The sequence below is a fragment of the Spermophilus citellus genome (genome assembly GCF_964194105.1).
Source record: "Spermophilus citellus genome assembly, chromosome: 4".
NCBI lineage: Eukaryota > Metazoa > Chordata > Mammalia > Rodentia > Sciuridae > Spermophilus > Spermophilus citellus.
In genome coordinates this window covers 24,090,462-24,105,233 of record NC_138185.1, presented here as the reverse complement: position 1 = coordinate 24,105,233, position 14,772 = coordinate 24,090,462, and the positions used below count along the sequence as shown (strand labels likewise).

Genomic DNA, 14,772 nt, shown 5'->3' with positions numbered 1-14,772 from the left:
AGTAAATCTGGGGCATAAAGTACCCCCCACATTTGGAAAATTTGATTCTTATTTTTACTTTTATCCATGTTCTTACAAAATGTGGAGTAGAATCTGTGAGCCATCTAAACAAAACGATAGCATGGAAAGACAAAGCCTGCTGAGGGGTACATAAGTAAGAGATTTTGTGATCTTGATAAATATAAACCAATACCTAGAGAACTACAGATCACCTTTGGAAATTTAAAATACACTTTACTACAATAAAAATGCCCTCTATAAAGGAAGTCTTAATTTATAGAACTTACTTGTCTGGTTGTTTAATATGTTTTAGAACACGACAATTTATCAACTAACGCTATATTATTATAGCTAATATTTAAATTTAATATTTTAATATTTAAATTTAATATTTTAGTTGTAGATGAACATGATACCTTTATTTTTATTTATTTATTTTTACGTGGCACTAAGGATTGAGCCCAGTGCCTCACACGTGCTAGGCAAGAACTCTACCCCTGAGCTACAACCCCAGCCCTGTAGCTAGTACTTGAGTGCTTTCTTTTTAAACATCTTGCTAAGCTCTTTAATACATCATTTTATTTTTCTATCATAAGCAACCCTGTAAATTAGGTATTGGAATTATCTCTGCATTACAAATAGAAAAATGGGCTCAAAGATATTAAGTAATATCATACTCCAGATGTAATTTGAGCAGATAATAGATACCTTATTTAAAATATGACAACTCCCCCTGCACCCTGCTTCTTTTTCTTCTCCTTCTCCTTTTTTTCTTCTTCTTCATGTGAGAAATCAAAACCAGGGCTTTATGCATGCAAGACAAGCACTCTAGCACTGAGCCACATCCCTAGCCCTTGTTTCTTTTGATAGTAGCTATATCATAATACCAGTTAATTCTCTGAAAAAAATTTGATGTGGTTCTGTTACCATTTTAGCTATATCTCCCATCTTTGTTTTAAAAAATTAGCTGTGTAGACACAAGTTATATGACTTTCTCAAATTTGTTGATAAAAATATTGAAGTGATATGGCCAAGTATGGCCCATTAATATACCTTTGTCTAGGTTCCTAGACATCCAATCAACTATGCAGGCAACTGCAAATTCATTTCATTTTACTTCTTCAGTGGCACCCATTGTATCTCCATTGTTACCATGGGAGACTGTCAAATATGAACCTGAAATCAGGAGGGAGGATATATTTCATCTGTTTACCAGCCATATTCATAAAGGAAATGTAATTCATTTGATATGGCTTGTTTTAGTTAACTCATACCCATTTCTCTATTTCATATTTCTCCAAGTGTGTTCCCAAACCATGGCTTCATTTTATAATATTGCACAAAATGTAAGTCACTAACTGGGCTATTGTTTCCAGAAATCATTATTTTTTTAATATGTATTTTTTTAGTTGTTGATAGACCTTAATTTTATTTATTTATATGCAGTACTCAGAATTGAACCCAGTGCCTCACACATACCAGGGAATTGTGCTACTGCTGAGCTCCAGCCCCAGCCCTGAGAGATCACTATTTTCTGAAATGTAAAAATTTGGACCATCTTGAGTGGTTTCTAGACTCTTATCTCTTTGATTTCCTACAGAGTCCTGGAAGTAAATCCAAATGTCACTAGTAACATCTTTAAGTATCCTGGGATGAAATTCTGAACTATAAAATGTAGGTGGGTGCCTTTGAAATGACCAAGGGCACTTTTACTGTCTTCTTTCATAAATTGTTTTAATTTCTTTGTAATGGTGTTTTAGTCACTCCAGTTTAAGATTGTTCTTAGTGGAGGCTTCTGGCTTTTATTATTCTTTTTTTTAAAATATTTATTCTCAAGCTTTAGGTGGATACAGTATCTTTATTTTACATTTATATCGTGCTGAGGATCGAACCCGGTGCCTTGTGCTTGCTAGGCAAGCACTCTACCACTGAACCACAACCCCAGCCCCAATTCTTTCACATATATAATCACCTCTTGTCCTTTTATTTCTAGCTTCCTCTAAGTATTTCTTCACATACAGTATTACTGGTATTAGATAAGTCTTCTGAAAAATACTTTGGGGCTGGGGATATAGCTCAGTTGGTAGAGTGCTTACCTCATGTGCACAAGGCCCTGGGTTCAATCCCTAGCAGCACATATACACACACAAAAATACTTTGAATTGTCTTGTTCTTTTTGAGAAATCTTCCCTTTTCCTTCCCCAAGGTCACTTTTACCCACATATCCTCTGTAGGAAATAGTCTTTTTCTCTGCTGATTTTTTGCTTTTATTTATGCATTCTTTATATTATTTGTCATGCTGTCTTTAGCATCAAAGTTATCTATATTTATTTTCTGCTTACTAGAGTCCAAGTCCCTTGGGGACAAGAACCAGGTCATACCCATAATTGTACACTCCATTTAGTTTGGATCTTGCTCAGAGGAAATAGTCAATGAGTATTTGTTGAATGATTTAATAAATGATCACATGAATAAATGGAGTCCTATCTAGTGAGCCTGCTCTTCCTGGCTTCTGAGTGCTGATGGTTAAATTCTCAGGAATTTTGCTAACAGACTGGTTAAAATATTGAAAATTAACCTTGGTAGAAATATCTGCACCATTGTTTTGTTACATAAAAAACAGAAGTTTCCTCCACCCAGAGCAAGTTATCATTAAACAGTTTCCAACATACCACTCTAGTAGCTGAAAATTGTGTATAACCTTTTGTGTTAAAATTAAACCTAACATTAAAAAGTTGAGAAGAGGGGTTGGGGTTGTGGCTCAGTGGTAGAGTGCTTGCCTTGCATGTGTGAGGCACTGGGTTCGATCATCAGTACCACATTAAAAAAATAAATAAATAAAATAAAGGTATTATATCCATCTACAACTAAAAAAAAATTTTTAAAAAGCTGAGAAGACTTTCTATGTCATGTATTCTAAATTCAACATTTTGCAGATAAATAAATTGAGATCCAGACAAATGATGGTACATGCCTGTTATCCCAGTGACTAAGGAGACTGAGGCAGGAGGATCACAAGTTTGATACCAGCCTTAGTAACTTAGCAAGACCCTCAGCAATATAAGCCCTATCTCAAAATACAAAACAAACTAGATGCAGTGGTGCACACCTGTAATCCCAGCAACTCAGGAGACTGAGGCAGGAAGATTGCAAATTTGAGGCCAGCCTTAGCAATTTAGCAAGGCCTTAAGCAACTTAATAAGACTCTGTCTCAAAATGAAAAATAAAAAAGGCTGGGGTCGTAGCTCAGTGGTAGAGCACTTGCCTAGCATATGTGAAGCAAAGGGTTCAATTTCTCAGCATCACATATAAATAAATAAAGATCCATTGACAATTAAAAAAAAAAATTAAAAAAGGCTAGTGATGTAGCTCAATGATAAAGTGCCCCTGGGTTCAATCCTTAGTACCAAAATTAGAAATAAAAAATAAATATGGTTGGAGCCTGGGGATGTAGCTCAGTGATATACAACTTGCCTACCATGTGTGAGGTACTGGGTTCAATCTCCAACATCACCAAAAAAAAAAAAAAATACTAGAGCACCTCTGGGCTCAATTCTTAATACAAACAAACAAACAAAAAAAAAAAAAACCACACATATAAACCAATGGAATAGAATAAAATAGAGCAGAGGACACAGAGACAGATCTACACAATACAGTCATCTGATCCTTGACAAAGGCACCAAAAACATACATTGGAGAAAAGACAGCCTTTTTAGCAAATCATTGGTAGGAAAATTGGATAGCCATATGCAGAACAATGAAACTAGATCCCTATATCTCAACGTACACAAAAGTCAACTCAAAATAGATCAAAGACCTAGGAACTAGACCAGAAACTTTGCAAACTATCAGAAGAAAATGTAATATCAACACTTCAACATATAGCCAAAGGCAACAAATCCCTCAATAGGACTCCTGAAGCTCAGGAAATAACATTAAGAATCAACAAATTGCAGGTGCACACCTGTAATCCCAGCTGCTCAGGAGACTGAGATAGGAGGATTCTGAGTTCAAAGCCAGTCTCAGCAACTTAGTGAGGCCCTAAGCAACTTAGTGAGACCCTGTATCTAAATAAAATATATATAAAAAGGGCTGAGGATGGGGCGCAGAGGTTAAGTGTCCCTGGGTTCAATCCCCAGTACCAAAAAAAAAAAAGAAGAAGAAGAAGAAGAAGAATCAACAAATGGTATGGCATCAAATTTAAAAGCTTCTGCAGAGCTAATGAGATAATTAAAAGTGTGAAGAGAGCAGAATGGGAGAAGTCTTTGCCACCTAGTCTTCCAACAGATGGTTAATATCCAGAATATATAAAGAATGCAACCACCAAAAACAAATAATCCAATCAATAAATGGACAATGAACATAAACAAAAATGTTCAATATTTTTAGTAATCATGGAAATACAAATCAAAATTACATTAAGATTTCATCTCATTCCAGTTAGAATGGCAGTCATCAAGAATAGAAATATAATGGAAGAACTTTAGATAGGGCAAAGGGGAGGGAGGGGTATGGAGGTAGGAAAGATGGTGGAATGAGATGGACATCATTACCCTAAGTACATGTATGAAGACACAAATGGTGTGACTCTACTTTGTGTACAACCAGAGACATGAAAAATTGTGCTCTATATGTGTACTATGAATTGAAATGCATTCTGCTCTCATGCATAACAAATTAGAATGAATTTTTAAATTTTTAAAAAGAATAGAAATGTAATAAATGTGGGTGAAGATGTAGGTGAAAAGGAATTCTTATACATTATGGGGTTGTAAATTAGTACAACTACAATGGAAATCAGTGTGAAGGTTTTTCAAAAAACTAGGAATAGAATTACCATGACCCAGTTATTCCATTCTATGATATTTATCCAAAAGAATTAAAGTCAGCATACTATAGGAATAGAAAAATTATGGAACCAGCCTAGGTGACTGTCAACAGATGAATGGATAAAGAAAATGTGGTATATATACACAATGGAGTTTTACTTAGCCATGAAGAAGAACAAAATTATGTCATTCACCTATGAATGGAATGCGAGAGCATTATGTTTAGTGAAATAAGCCAGACTCAGAGTCAAGGGTCATATATTTTCTCTCTCATATGTGGAAGCTAGAGAGAAAAAAAGAACAAAAGGGAGGGAATTCAGGAAAATGGAAGGGAGACCACTAAGTAGAGGAAATGGACCAGGAGAAGGGAAAGGGGAGGTACTATGGAAATAAATTGATCAAATTATGTAATTGTATGTACAAATACATAACAATGAAACCCACTATTATGTACAGTCATAATGAACCAATTTAAAAAATCTTTAAAAATTAAAATAAAATGAAATTTAAAATTTCATTATGAGCTCAAGGATTTAAGTATACTTGAGGAATTAATTTTAATCCATTGCCATTATTATTTCTATCAACACTCCAGTTGTCCCAGTTGAAGAAGTTCATTGAGAACTTCTTTATGCAGTTTCTAGAGTTTTTTGTTTGTTTATTTGTTGGTACCAGGGATTGAACTTACCCACTGAGCCATATCCAAAGCCCCCCACCCTTTTTTTTTTTTTTGGATTTTATTTAGAGTCAGGGTCTCACAGAGTTGTTTAGAGCTTTGATAAGTTTCTTTTTTTTTAGAGAATTTTTTTTAATATTTATTTTTCAGTTCTCTGCGGACACAACATCTTTGTTTGTATGTGGTGCTGAGGATCGAACCCGGGCTGCACGCATGCCAGGCGAGCGCGCTACCACTTGAGCCACATCCCCAGCCCCTAGAGCCTTGCTAAGTTTCTGAGGCTGGCTTTGAAGATGTGATCCTCCTGTCTCAGCTTCCAGAGCCACTGGGAATACAGGTGTGTACCACTGCACTGGCCCCAGAAATTTGTGGTTTTTTTTTTTTTTTTACATGATCCTAGAAGCATCTGATTGCATCCTTGCTAGATGGTATGACAAAGTATTATAGGTGTATCTCCTGTTTTTTCTGTTCCAGATTTATAAACAGTTCCTGGGCTGATTCACTTATTGTGAAATTTTTTGTTGTGAATTTTACTTTTATTTTTCCTTTTTTTCTGTTCATGGTACTGGAACTTGAGCTCAGGGGCACTCTACTATAGAGCTATATCTCTAGTCCTACCCCTCCTTTTTTAAAAGTCAAGGTTGTCAAGGCTAGTCTCAAACTTGTGATCTTCCAACCTCAGCCATCTGAGTCACTGGGATAACAGACATGCAGTACTGCACCAGACAGATTTTTCACTTTTAAGTTATATTTTATGATGGCTAAGAACACATCTTGGTATTTGTCTGAATTTTGGGTGACCTGGGTTGAAGCTGGATTCTTCTAGGGAAGATTAGTATTTGTTCTTGTCAAATGCCTCCATGTAAGACCACTTTCTATGTAAAAATTTTGGCTTGAAGGCTCTAAAAGCATGTGAATATGATCTTCAAACTTATCTGAGAGTAACAAATTCTTGAGAAAGATCTTTTTATGCAGAGCAAGGTTAAATAAAGCACCATCATCTCTATGATGATAGAAAACTCTAGTTTATTTTTTCACTGAAGTATCAAGTTCTTCCTGGGTATCTGAATTCCAATTCCCTGCTTCATTCTCTATCCCTGTATATCTATCCAAATACCATATTCTTGATTAGTTAATAAATAATGTCCTTCACTTCCCTATCTATTCAATTTGTGTTTCTCCTCTAGTTTTAGGTAGCTCTGTATTTTTTTACTCTGGACAGAGTCAGACAGAAAGACAGGCAGAAATATCCTGAACTTTTACTTTCTTAAGAGCTCAATGTACATTTAAAATAATGTTTATGATGTTTGAGTCAGCAATTTTAGGGGCGAGAAAGCAGAGGGTTTCCAGAAAATCTAAGTAGAAATACTGCTGGAAACAGAATGCCAAACATTTCTGTGCTATCAACTCTTCTTTTTCTCATCTCTTCACAGTCTCTTGGGAGAAAACATAATGGAGATATGAGGGCCTCTCCAGTCAACATAGCCTTACTTGGAGTCTAAAAAGCCAAAACAGTGTAGCATAGCTTTCCTCATTAAGATTCTGCTTAATCTCTGAGGATTTTATTAACTTTGGTTTTGTTTAATTTTACCCATTATCCTTTTTCTCCAAAATGGGCATTATGGGGGCTCTAATGGCTTTTTGAACATCAAACAGTTCTTGAAAGTAAAATTTGATGAATTGAGTGTGAATGAAGTAAACAGGAATTAAATTTTCATTGAAATACATATGGACTTAATAATTAGCAGGAAAGCTCTTCATAATAAAATAAATTATTAGGATATTGTTTGAGAAAGGGGAAACATGGCTGGATTGTACTCTCAGATTTTAATTTTTTTCTGAAACAATGATGTCACGGCCAGAGAATAATTAGTCCCAAACAGGAAGTAAAAAATGCTAGTACACTCCTATCTCTCACCATGCACAAAACTCAACTCAAACTGGATCAAGGACCTAGGAATTAGTGCAGAGATCCTGTGCCTAATAGAGGGAAAAGGCCCAAATCTTCATCATGTTGGATTAGGCCCCAACTTCCTTAACAAGAATCCTAAAGCACAAGAACTAAAATCAAGAATTAATAAATGAGATGAATTCAAACTAAAAAGCCTCTTCTCAGCAAATGAACCAATCAATGAAGTAAACAGAGAGCCCATATTTTGGGAGCAAATTTTTGCCACACACATGTCAGATAGAGCATATATGTGTGTGTGTGTGTGTGTGTGTGTGTGTGCATGCGCTTGCACACACGCTCTAGGATATATAAAGGATATATAAAGAACTCAAAAAACTTAACACCAAAAAAAAAAAACAATCAATAAATGGGCAGAATACAACAATTACTAATAGGGCATTATGTAAAATTGTGGATGTGTAACCGACGTGATTCTGCAATCTGCATTTGGGGTAAAATTGGGGGTTCATAACCCACTTCAATCTAATGTATGAAATATGATATGTCAAGAGCTTTGTAATGTTGTGAACAACCAATAAAAAAAATTTAAAAAAAAGAAAAAGAGAAATCTAGAAGCACAAAAAAAAAGAGAAAGAAAATGTAAAAAAAAAAATGGGCTAACAAGCTGAACAGACACTTCTCAGAAGAAGATATACATTCAATCAACAAATATATGAAAAAATGTTCAGTATCTCTACTAACTAGAGAAATGCAAATCAAAACTACTCAAGATTTCATCTCACACCAGTCAGAATGGCAGCTATCAAGAATACAGATAACAATAAATGTTGGCAAGGATGTGGGGGGAAAGGCACACTCATACATTGCTGGTGGGACTGCAAATTGGTGCAACCAATCTGGAAAATAGTATGGAGATTCCTTAGAAAACTTGGAATGGAACCACCATTTGACCCAGCTGTCCCACTCCTTGGTCTATAACCCAAAGACTTAAAATCAGCATACAATAGTAATGCAGCCACATCAATGTTCATAGCAGCTCAATTCACAATAGCTAAACTGTGGAGCCAACCTCTATGCCCTTCAATAGATGAAGGGATAAAGAAACTGTGGTATATATACCCACAATGGAATATTACTCAGCATTAAAAGAGAATAAAATTATGGCATTTTCAGGTAAATGGATAGAGTTGGAGAATATCATGCTAAGTGAAGTAAGGCAATCCCCTAAATCCAAAGGCCAGATGTTCTCTCTGATAAGTGGATGCTGATACATACGGGGGGAGTATGGAGAAAATGGAGGAATTTTGATTGAGCAAAGGGGAGGGAGGATAGGGAGAGTTCATGGGGGCAGGAAAGTTGGTGAAATGAGATGGACATCATTCATTACCTAGGTACATGTATGACTGAATGGTGTGACACTACATTGTGTATAACTACAGAAATGTAAAGTTGTGCTGCAACTGTGTACAATGAATCAAAATGCATTCTGCTGTTGTGTATATCTAATTAAAATAAATTAATTAATTTAAAAAATGCTGACACAGTTTCTGCTGGGTAGTAAGCAATTAAGGAGTTTCTGCTTAATCTCTTACAAATGTTTCAAACATCACTAAGCCTATGTCTAGGGAAGAAACTTCTTTCATGCCTGCCCTCAGGAGTTCATAGTTTGGTAGAGGAGTGGATGTGCAAAGAAATAAAAACAATAGGATGTTCAGGGTCTGACACAGAGAGAAGAGGAGTTAGTACATTGTGCCTGAAAGGCATCTAGAAAGGCAGCAGGATGAGAGTTTGGGCTGCGTCCTAAAGGAAGAGCTGCTTGCCTGGTGGACTCTGCTGGGCAGAGGGAGCAACACCTGTGGAGACTCAGAGCCAGGAAGACAGCTTGGAATTTTTAAGGAAGTGCCTTTAAAGTGGGAAGCCATGATACAGGAGAGGAGGACACATTAAAGTTGGGGTTGCAGGGCCAGTTTGAGTCCCAACTAAAGAGGGATGTAGGGCTTTATCCTGAAAGATCAATATTGTGATTGTCATCACAGTGTCTCAGCCCTCACTTTACATGGACATAAGATAACTTTTATTGAGGCATAATTTATGTACAATAAATGAACCCATTTCAAGTACACGTCTTGGTGACTTTTTTTTTTTAATACCAGGGATTGAACCCAGGGGCACTTAACCACTGAGCCACATCCCCAGCTGCCCCCCCGCCCCATTTTTTTTTATTTTGATACAGGGTTTTTCTAAGTTGCTTAGGGCCTCTCTAAATTCCTAAGGCTGACTTTGAACTTGTGATCCTCCAGCTTCAGCCATCTGAGCCACTGGGATATTACCTGTTGACACTTAGTGATAGACATCTGAGTCATTTCCAGTTTCTGGCTTTTATAAAGCTGCTATGGACATTTATGTATGAATCTGTATCAACATTTACTGTAACATGTGTTGTAGCTAATAAATCTGGGCAGATCCTGCCACCCCACCACCACTAGCCAAAAAATATGAGTGGTGGCAGGCAGAAATATGAAAGTTTGCTTCAAATCTAGACAAATAGTTCCTTCCTATCCTGGCAAAAGTAGTTGGTCTAAGGAGCAGTCATTGACCCAAAGTTAGAGGCTTTTCTCATAAGAAAGAAATATTTTCCACTAGGGTTGCTAAAATGGGACTGTGAAAGCTTGAACTACCATATCTTTCTACCCTGGTTGCATAATAAGGAAGCCCTTATGTGGTAGGAGAGAACAAGAACCATACAGAGGAAAAAGAGAGTAGGGGGAGAGAATAAGACTCCCTGCCTTCCCCAGGAATTAGATTGAAACTTGATCACATCCATGTTCAGATGGAACTGGGACCCTGAGGAACCCAGTGAAGAAGAAACTGGAGGGCTGGGGATGTGGCTCAAGCGGTAGCGCGCTCGCCTGGCATGCGTGCGGTCGGGGTTCGATCCTCAGCACCACATACCAACAAAGATGTTGTGTCCGCTGAGAACTAAAAAATAAATATTAAAAATTCTCTCTCTCTCTCTCTTAAAAAAAAAAAAAAGAAGAAACTGGAGGCTAGAGGAGAAGGAACATAAAGGAGGCAGCTGAAAGTCATGTATCATAGTCTCAGTGCCCTGATTTCCAAGGGACCAGCCCTTTCTTAATTTTGATATTAGACAAGGAAGCTTCCAGGCTGAGGCCCTGACAAAGAGGATGAATCTGGATCTTCATCTGCAGAGAGAGACCATGAAGACATAGAACAGTTTCCCTTACCACCTTTGTCTCCACCTATCCTTAGTTGAGTTCAACAGATATCTATCTATCTATCTATCTATATAGATATAGATAGATATCTGTCTGTTACTATACCAGTAAGATTGAGTCTGAGGATACAAAGAAAATAAGATAGTCTGTCTCTTCCAGGACCTCACACATTAATGGAGGAGGTATATCTCATGTAGCCTAGCTTCTAGTAGGCACTGGGAACTTGTATTAGTCTTCTAGGACTGCCATCACAATGTGCCACAGACTGGGTAGCTTAAACAATGGAACTGTACTTTCTCACAGTGTTGAGGTCAGAAGTCTAAGATCAGTAATGCATTCTGTTGTCATATATAACAAATTAAAAATTTTTTTTTTAAAATTCAGTACTTAGGGCTGGGGATGTGGCTCAAGCGGTAGCGCGCTCGCCTGGCATGCGTGCGGGCCCCGGTTCGATCCTCAGCACCACATACCAACAAAGATGTTGTGTCCGCCAATAACTAAAAAATAAATATTAAAAAATTCTCTCTCTCTCTCTCTCCCCTCTCTCACTCTCTCTTTAAAAAAAAATTCAGTACTTATAATATGTGCATATACCTTGACTTATATGTTACTACAATAAAAAGCATTAAAAATGTTAGGAGGAGGAGGAGGAGGGGAGAAAGGAGAAGAAGAAGTCTAAGATCAGGTTGTTGGGAGATTTGATTTCTTCTAAGGCCTCACTTCTTGGCTTGAAGATGGCTATGTCCTCCCTATATCTTCACACTGGCTTCCCTCTGTGTCTGTGTCCACGTTTTCTTTCTTATAAAGACAGCAATCAGATTGGAGTAGGGCTCATCTTAAAGATCTCATTTTAGTTTAATTACCCCTTTGAAGACCCTACCTCCTAGGGCTGGGGTTGTGGCTCAGTGGTAGAGAGCTTACCTAGCATGTGTGAGGCACTGGGTTTGATTCTCAGCACCATATATAAATAAATAAAATAAAGGTCCACTGACAACTAAAAAATATTTTTTTAAAAAAGACCCTGCCTCCAAATACTGTTATAAGGTTATAAGATATAAGGTTAAGACCTTGGCATATGAATTTTGGAGGAAACAATTCAGTTCAAAACAGAAGCAGGATTAAGTAAGGATTTTAAGTAAGGAAGGATTTAAGTAAAGGATTTTAAGTAAGGAAGGATTTAAGTAAAGGATTTTAAATAAGGAAGGGTATGAACAGATTCTATACTTCAGAAGTATTACTGGCAATAATATGAAGGACAGCCTGAGGGAGGACAAGACAAAAAACCTGAGCCTTATTCAAGGTTTTTGAAATTATTCCAGGCAAGATATGTTTGGAAAACAGCCTATCTTCTGTCACACTACAATCAACATAGAAGACTTTTGTGACCATAGAAAGTATAAAGGTTTCTCTCAGGCAAGCAAGCAGTTCTGCAGCATGGGATACCATTTGTATGTCCTCTTATTCAGTTCAGTTCTGATGTTTCAATGTGGAAACAGCATCTGATCCCACAGGTTGAGGGTGAGGGCTCAATTTCAAGAGTACCCTCCCAACCCCCTAGCAAACATACACACATCTAGGTGCTACTTGCAAGCCCTAGGTTGTTTTATCTGTGGTTCTGACTGGTCTGGTATAAATGGGGACTCCTAAAAATCCCTCCTAGGATTCTATGAATTTGCTTGAGCATCTCACAGAACTCAAGGAAACATGTAGGTTTACCAGTTTGTTATAAAGAATGTTATAAAGGACACAAGTGAAGAGATGACTGGTGAAGGTATGAGAGAAGGTGCATAGAGTTTCCATGATGTCTTTAAGCATGCCACTCTCCAAAAAATTCCATATGTTCAACTCTCTGGAAGCTCTACAAACCCTGTCCTTTGGTATTTTACAGAAACTTCATTATATAGACATGATTGCTAATAGACTGAGTGGGGAAACCCAGCAAACCCCATCTATTCAGATTATTTATAGCTTCTCTGTCATGAATAATCTGAATAGCCCAGAGGATGGCAAAAGAGCCCTTTGAAATGAGAAGGATCTTATAGCCTACTATCAGACAAGGTACATGAAGAGAAGTTCATTATGGCCAAGTTGGGAGAAGAGTTACTGACACTCTAAGCTAGAAAAGAAATTCTAGCTTCTATATCCTGCCTTTTGGAGGAACTTGCAAACTAAAAACCATGGACAAAAACCAATGTGTGTGTGTGTGTGAACGTCAGTTTCCTAGTATATAAAATGGGGATGAAATTAATACTTATCTTACAGTTTATTAAAAGAATAAAATGAGATTATTCATGAAAAGAATTTTTTAAAAGCTGTATACTTGTTATTTATTATACTTGGTATTCCCAAAAGATATTTTTAGGTCTATAGGTGTGTGTGGGAGGCAGATATTCCTTACAGAGCATACTAGTGGCTATGATTCATTGAGTTGCTACTGTGAGCCCTGGCTGTGAGCCCTGGCTGTGAGCCCTTGAGTACCCATTTCTTGTAGCAGGGGATTCCCAGATCACAGGAGTTGGTTAACTACTAGTTATATGAATATTTGAGAAGAACAAAGCTCTTTTCTGGTCTATTTGAATCTTATTACCAGGAAAGGGGGAAAAAAAGAGGTTTGATTTCAGTAAATGCTAGAATTTGGGGATGTGTTTAATTTCACTAAAACAAAGGGAAGAAAACAAATAGACAAAAGCACTGAAAAAAGTAATGAGAGAAAGCCATAAGAGGTAATATGAAAACAAAAGGAGAAATCAGGAAAGAGACTAGAAAAGCAAAAACAAAAGCTTTCCCCAAATGTTTCTTATTTCAGGTTGTATTCATGTCTCCTTCTTAAATACAAGAATCTCAAGGGAGAGGAGAGAAGCTCTTCTTTTTAATATCATTAAGGTTTATGCCTGGTCAATGTCAACTCATTGTTCCTAATATTGTTGGTTGCAAGAAATGATTCCAGGATATTTGGGCTTGAGTTGTCATTATATATAATAATTCATATTTTTATGAATTATATACCTCATTCATATCCCTCAGATGTGGTAATGCTAAGGAAATGACTTTTAAACTGAAACCTGAAGGATGAGTAAGACTTAGACCTGAGAAGAATGAGGAAAAATAGCCCAGGTAGACGAAATGACATGTTTATAGCCCTGAGACAGGAAAGAGTTCAGTTGTGGAGTTCATCAAAGCAGATTCATGTGGTTCATTAAAGCAGGCTCATGAGTCAATCTAGGCAAAGTTCAATAAAAAGATCCTTCTCTTGCTTCTCATATTCTCAGAGTTCATCCTGACTAATTTCTAATGTCTTAGATATGGTCAAGGCTGAAGCAACTGCCAACAGTTCAAATAGCTACCCCTGAGGCCAGGCCAAACAGCCTCTGGGGGGCGAGAACAAAGAGATTCAGGGAGAATAAACAGAACTTCAGGATCTAGTGTATTTGTACTTTATTCAGTATGTCTTCAGAGGGGGACTGCTTAAACTACAGTTGTCTGAATTTTTTTCTAACACATCACCATTGTTTTTTACTGTGCAAATTTTTCTAAAGATTTGATGACCTGATTCCTTTGTCCCCTACTTCTGTGTTTGATGCTTCTACTGCCATCATCACCCTATGGCAATTTCTAGACCAGGCACCTTAGACCCAATTTAGACTCTTCTGTCATTTGTCAAAAACACTAAGTTCTTGAGAGTAAAGCACTGTCTCTCCAATGAGTTGCCTCTGGTTCATTCTCATGGCTAATGACCATGCCAGTCTGCTCAGTTCTCTCTCCAGCTTCATCAATCTCAATCTATCCTTCAAGTTTCTATCATATTCATCTTTTGACTATACTAATTCTGCCCCTTTCTCAATTCTGAACATTTTCACTGTGAAGGAATCCCCTTAACTGGTTTACCCTTAGGCCTTGGAAAGCAGCATCCTTACAGTTAGCTCAGCTTTTGTTCTTCTGTCTGTCTAGTGTACTTACCCCTCACCCATTTGGTCTTCCCATCCCACAGTTTTGCAGTGCTTTAAAGCATTTTTTTATTCATTCATTCAATAAATATTTATTGAGTATATAATTGTTGAATAGCGCTGGGCACTGTAGATATACAGTTAGTAAGACAGATAGAGTCCTTACCTTGTA

At 37.1% G+C, this 14,772-nt stretch overlaps 1 long non-coding RNA gene across 2 annotated transcripts in view; it reads left to right on the top strand.

Moving 5' to 3' along the window:
* The window catches only part of LOC308647932, a 180,843-nt gene that overhangs the window by 13,642 nt on the left and 152,429 nt on the right, over positions 1-14,772 (top strand). For both annotated transcript variants that reach the window (XR_014021731.1, XR_014021732.1), the window contains exon 3: positions 5,659-5,845. This is a non-coding gene — a long non-coding RNA (uncharacterized lncRNA). The remainder of the gene's footprint in view (positions 1-5,658; positions 5,846-14,772) is intronic.